At 48.4% G+C, this 6,651-nt stretch overlaps 1 non-coding gene across 1 annotated transcript; it reads right to left on the bottom strand.

Moving 5' to 3' along the window:
• Positions 1-5,377: 5,377 nt before the first annotated feature.
• On the bottom strand, positions 5,378-5,452 carry Trnas-aga (transfer RNA serine (anticodon AGA)). The gene has a single exon. It is a non-coding gene; the product is annotated as a tRNA-Ser (tRNA).
• Between the last annotated feature and the right edge of the window lie 1,199 nt (positions 5,453-6,651).

Below are 6,651 nucleotides of genomic sequence, written 5' to 3'. Positions count from 1 at the left end.
AAGGTGTTCCTGAAGTCTTAGAGGCAGATTTTATAACGCTTAGAGCAGCCGATCAGACAAGGGAACGCTCTGTTTTTCGTAGAATACCTTATGTGGGTGCAATATCAGAAAAAATTGTCAGATGCATGAGATATGGAAAGATTATTCCAGCGTATTTCAGATTTTCAGATGTAGGTAGAAAACTCAGGCACAAGGTAAAAGATGTGGTAAATAAATATAATGAAGCGGGTGTATATTGCATTACACGCAATGATTGCTCTAAGAAATATATAGGACAAAGCGGTAAGTCATTTCTAATAATATTTAAGGAACACCTTAACGCCAACAGAACTCCCCCATATCGTCTGAACTGGACGATCTGAGAACTTGCAGAGCGGAACGCTTTTGTCCTTCCCGGGCTGCCAGGGCCGACTAATTTTTACTATGGCCACTGAGAGGAACTCTGTTTCTGAGTTTCCCTTACCGAGTCTGGATCGTCGGAAAGGCTGAATCTTCCCCGAACTTTGAGGTTTCCATGAGCCTAAGCGAAGAAAATAGAGAAGGTCTCGTAAACTCAAGTAATGACAGGTTTCCCCAGAATTGGAACAGAGTAACACAAATACATTCCCATGTAAGTAGTTCTGATGGTCGAAAAAATGATTCAAATCGCTCTGAGCACTATGGGATTTAACTTCTGAGGTCATCAGTCCCCTAGAACTTAGAACTACTTAAACCTAACTAACCTAAGGATATCACACACATCCATGCCCCAGGAAGGATTCGAATCTGCGAAAGTAGCGGTCGCGCGGTCCCAGACTATAAAAACACGATGATAGACAAGATATAGGCAAATTATTTTTGAAGTAGGAATAAAAGTGCAAGAGTACGACCCATCATAAGATGACGTCTCACAGCAGGTTCACATTCCCGTCCGGGCATCCTGATTTAGGTTCTCCGTGGTTTCCCTAAATAGCTCCTGGCGAATGCCCGGTTGGTTCCATTGAAAAGGGCGTGTCCCCTTTCCCTCTCTATCCTTTCGTAATCCGAGCTTGTGCTCCGTATCTAATGACCTCACTGTCGACTGGACATTAAACTGTAGTGGCCGTTCCTTCTTTTTCCTTTCAACTGCCCTCTGACAGAATTGCAATTACATCAGCATAAGATTGCAACATACATACAGCCAAGCACAGGCTCTCACTCAGGAGCGCATGTACGCACACAAACACACACGCACACACACACACACACACACACACACACACACACACACACAAACACAAACACACGTTCCGCTGCTGGGCTGCCTCTAGCGTCGTCTTTATCGCAGCTCGCGGAAATTCTCGTGAAACGCGGCAAATTTCAGGGACACTGTTGTAAGCGCCACGGGTAAGTACCCCTCAGTGGGTTAGTACGGCACCAGCTTATCGGCAGGGTGGAGCGGGTGGCGGCGGCGCGTATCGGGAAGACGGTCTGGGGTGTAATTGTTGCGGGCTCGGCGGGCGCCATAAAGCGCATCCTCCTAAACAAGGCTTTTATGGACCCAATCAACTCGATGATCACGCGAATGTCGGACGAATGCCATAAAACTATGTACGGCCGGCGGCGGCGGCGGCGCCGCCGCCCTAGCCCGGTCTGCCGCTCCCTAATTGGTGGCGCTCACCGGTGCCATCCCAGCCGCCGAGCGGCTTCCTCCGTCTACAAGAAGTCCGCCAAGCTCCACCGACGCCACGAATCTGGCCAGAGCGAGCAGTGTCGATACGTGGCAGGCAGCAGTGTGAGAGCCCTCTCTTCGATAACGTTCACTCTCACATTCAGTGTAGGTCACCTTGACATGTCTTTCGTAACAAGTGGAACTCTACCTCAATCTTTGTCACATGCGAGAAACACATCAGAGCTTACTGTTCTAATAAAATACCATAATCTGCAGATCACAAACAGAATAAACATTATTTATGACGTGAAACGTGCCAGTTCACAAAAAAAGTGGTTCAAATGGCTCTGAGCATTATGGTACTTAACTTCTGAGGTCATCAGTCCCCTATAGCTTAGAACTACTTAAACCTAACTAACTTAAGAACATCACACACATCTACATCCGAGGCAGGATTCGAACCTGCGACCGTAGCTTTCGCGGGATTCCAGACTGTACGTCTAGAACCGCTCGGCCACTCTGGCGGGCGAGCGGTCTAAGGTGCTGCAGTCATGGACTGTGCGGCTGGTCCCGGCGGAGGTATTGTGTGTTTGTCCTTAGAATAATTTAGGTTAAGTAGTGTGTAAGCTTAGGGACTGATGACCTTAGCAGTTAAATCCCTTAAGTTTTCACACACATTTCAACATTTTTTAACTAGAACTGCAACGATTCCCGCACGAGAGGGGACTTATTTTCATTTTATCGGCGGGCTGTCTTGGCTTTGGCTTGAAATACATTAGTGCAGTGTCTGTATTTAATGCTGTCTAGTTCAGTACAGCCTTCCTTCCGACGTGTGCGACGATCGACAGCCGTATTAAGTCATGAAATGTATTCGTAAACTGCGAATACGATACCGCGCAACCATACAATTTACTGGAAATACATGGAAATCTGTTCTGGACCGGAACTTGAAGCCGGATTTCCCACATGACGCGAGTGGTCGCTTTAACCACTTCGGCTGTCTGAGCACGCTTCCAGGACTAACCCAAATCTCCGTATGCCACAGAGTCTCCTTCCAATAGCCCTCGTACGTTTATTTGACTCTCGCACAGAGAAAGAATTATTGTTTCCAGAATGAGATTTTCACTCTGCAGCGGACTGTGCGCTCATATGAAACCTCCTGGCACATTAAAATTGTGTGCCGGACCGAGACTCTAACTCGGGACCTTTGCCTTACGCAGGCAAGTGCTCTACCATCTGAGCGACCCAAGCACGACTCACGCCACGTCCTCAAAGCTTACACTCCGTTGCAGAGCGAAAATCTCATTCTGGAAGCATCCCCCAGGCTGCGGCTAAGCCACGTGTCCGCAATATCCTTTCTTTCAGGGGTGCTGGTTCTGCAACATTCGCAGGAGAGCTTCTGTAAAGTTTGAATGGGAGGAGGCGAGGTACTGGCAGAAGTAAAGCTGTGCGGACGGGGCGTCAGTCGTACTTGGGTAGCAGAGATCGTAGAGCACTTTCCCGCGAAAGGCAAAGGTCCCGAGTTCGAGTCTCGGTCCGGGACACATTTTTAATCTGCCAGGAGGTTTCAGAATTATTGTTATTTTTCTCGTCAGGTTGCCTTGGCTTTGGCACGAAACACATTAGTGCAGTATCTGCATTTGACACAGAGAGTGTCAGAAACAGACAATTAACTAATTACTGGAGATTGGTCCCATGTCAGCAGTCTTGGGATCGGTTTCCCACACTCGAACGGGAAAGTGAGATGCAGATTCACCACCGTCGTCTCGCAAACCCAGCCCAAAAACATTCAAAACACTAGGGCATTCCCACGGACTGGACTTAGACAACTTCCCCAAGCATTTTAAACTAAATAACGATGTGTCGAAAGCAATGGGAACTGATTACAAAAAGTTGTTGCTGAATCTAGGATCTTGAAACAGAAAAAGATACAAGGAGAGAGAGGAGCATTGTGACCAGCTGCTTAACAGTTTCGGTCTTTCTTTGGAAAACAATAAAGCGGAGAGTCTACTTGCCGTGGATTCACAACATCATCTTTTATGAGGAATGTGACACCAGGTGTCTACGGACAGGTCACGCAATTCGCGTAAATTACAGCCAGGTGGTTCGTAGTCGAGGCGCTGGCGCCTTATAGCGGTCACTGAAGTCTCCCATCGGATTCAGATCCGGCAAATTTGATACCCAAGACCGACATGAGTTATCATGTTTCTCAAAGCACTGTACTAGTATTCTGACTTTGCAGCACGAAGAGTTATCCTCATGGAAGATGCCATCGCCACTGGGATTGCCGTAAAATATGCACGGATGCCGTTGGTTCGGTAGTTGTCCCTTGGGTCATTACCACATGTCCATTGGTAGCGCAGGTGAATGTTCCACAGCGCATAATACTGTCTTCTCCGAGCTGTGCCTGTGAGGGCTTCATTTGTGGAGCAGCCATTCGTCTGGAAGGTTGCGTGTCTCAGCACGACTCGGTTTTACAAGAAAGGTGATTCACTCGGCAATACGTCACGTTCCCATTGATGCGCTGTCCAATTTAGGTGATCCCGTGCCCACTGAAATTGTAATCGATACGCCGTTGTGTCAACATGGGAACATGTAGTAGTCTTCGACTACAGGACCGAGTGTTGAACACTGTGCGCTGAGCAGCGTGTTCCTGAACACCTGTACCTACACAAGAACTCTCCTCTGTCGTCAGATTTGCCACAGATCGCCATTCTTCCTGCGTTGCAGAGTGGCCAAATCTCCGATGTTCACGTTCTGTTGTGAGGTGTGGACTTCCAGCACGTTGTCACCTACTCGTCACCTCAACGTCTCTCCACCACTTTTCACAGCACGGGAACAATCGACCAGCTTCGCCGTTTCCTAGATGCTCATTACCAGGCACGGGGCTATAACGATCTGCCCTTCGTCGAACTACCTTGTGTCATTTGACTTCCCCATTTGCTGCCCTTACCGTTCCTAGAACGATTTCGACTTCTTTTCGCTCCACGTATACACTAACCTTACCGCGTCATGTATCTGTGCAACGTCACTACGCTATATTCAATCTCGCGGTGGGCAGCGCTCGCAATGTCTGACTCATCACTGTAAGTTCGTTCTGCAGTCTACTTTTCCTTCGTTGATGACCATTACTCGTCATGTCACGGAAACCACTTAAATTCTTCCGCTTCGAAAAACCATCGAACCAGTTGTTACTCAGCTGCGGAGCATTCGTGAGTTCTGGACGGAACTGCAAAAAAGCCCATGACGTCTGGCAGCTGACTCCCGCATCCGGAAACCTAACAAGCACGTCTCGCCTCGTAGTTGCCGAGGAACCGATCTCCAAACGCTCTAAGACCGTGATTTGCGACCATCTGTTAACGTGCTGCTTGCAGACCCTTACAATCCGTCCCAAGAGCATGAGATTTTTACTCTGCAGCGGAGTGTGCGCTGATACGAAACTTCCTGGCAGATTAAAACTGTGTGAACTCGGGACCTTTGCCTATCGCGGGCCAGTGCTCTACAAACTGAGCTACCCAAGCACGACTCACGCCCCGTCCTCACAGCTTTACTTCTGCCAGTACCTCGTCTCCTGCCTTCCAAACTTTACAGAAGTTCTTCTGCGAACCTTGCACAACTAGCACTCCTGAAAAATAGCATATTGCTGGGAAATGGCTTAGCCACAGGCTGGGGGATGTTTCCAGAATGAGATTTTCACTCTGCAGCGGAGTGTGCGCTGATATGAAACTTCCTGGCAGATTCAAACTGTGTGTTGGACCGAGGCTCGAACTCGGGACCTTTGCCTTTCTTGGGCAAGTGCTCTACCAACTGAGCTACCCAAGCACGATTCAGGCACCGTCCCCACAACTTTACTTCTCCCAGTTCCTCGTCTCCTACCTTCCAAACTTTACAGAAGCTGTCCTACATTACTTTCCTCTTGCGAGAACGGCAAAATAACAGGTGTAACAACATTCTACTCGTACTGAGCGCCGGTTAGCATCCGCTCCAGAGTCATTAAAGGTGAACGAGAATTGTAACTTGCCGCACGACAGACCAAAAGGCTTGGGGTGGGGCCAGCATGTCTCGGACGAATGCACTCTACGAGACAGCGCTCACCAGGTCTACGTCCTACACGCAAATGTCTATCACCTGCGTGCAGCCAGAATCTTCTTCCGTCGCTGAAAACCGCGGCACCACGTTTCATCTTCCAAGTTATCCTCTGGCGGCACCAGTTGAGCCGGGATTTATTAAGCCCTCTTACCTGTGCTGCGGTATCCGTGCGATCTGCCACAGCTGATATTACGATACGACGATGATGGACGATGTCGGTACTGTTTGGAAGCCCGCAACTTCTTCTACAGGTGTAAGAATGCTCAAGTGACCACTGATACCATGATCGCTGCAGAACTGAAGCAGAACGCCTAATTGTGTGGCAATTTTGCGAAGTGTCTACCCTGCCACTCGAAAGGCCACCATTGAACCCCTTTCAAACTCGCTCATTTGGCTGTAGGAGACACGATTGCATCTCCGTGCCATCTTTGTCTCCTTGCTTCACACTTTTGTACTAGACTGACAAGGAACCTCTTTAGTCCCAGGTAGCAAAAAGTGAATAACGTTTACGGCATTCGATGCCCCACGTTTTGTCTACCATACAACCACAATCTTAAATGCTATTGGCAACAAGGGGCTAGATGGGATGCATCGATGGTGAGCACAGCATGAGGCTACGGAGTATAGGTGAACTGCTTAGTCGACGAGGAACTCACAACAGTGCTAGTGGTGTTGACACAAAGCGGAGAAATGGCAACGATAAACAAATCAAACGTTGCATTTTATCTACAGCAACAGTTGCCGGAGTTGACATTGCGTCAGAGAGTAACTCAAGAAGTTTAGCGGATTGAGAAATAAGTGGTAGATGAACTACACACATCAATGAAAGTTTTCCATCACCTCGGTTCCGAGAGATCCGGAACCTGCACAGAAAATTGTAATGGAGATCAACGGCCTTGTTATTCCTGATGAAAACCACACGGTGCATGTTG

Source organism: Schistocerca gregaria, chromosome 8, assembly GCF_023897955.1.
Source record: "Schistocerca gregaria isolate iqSchGreg1 chromosome 8, iqSchGreg1.2, whole genome shotgun sequence".
Taxonomy (NCBI): domain Eukaryota; kingdom Metazoa; phylum Arthropoda; class Insecta; order Orthoptera; family Acrididae; genus Schistocerca; species Schistocerca gregaria.
This window is presented reverse-complemented; position numbering and strand designations above follow the sequence as displayed.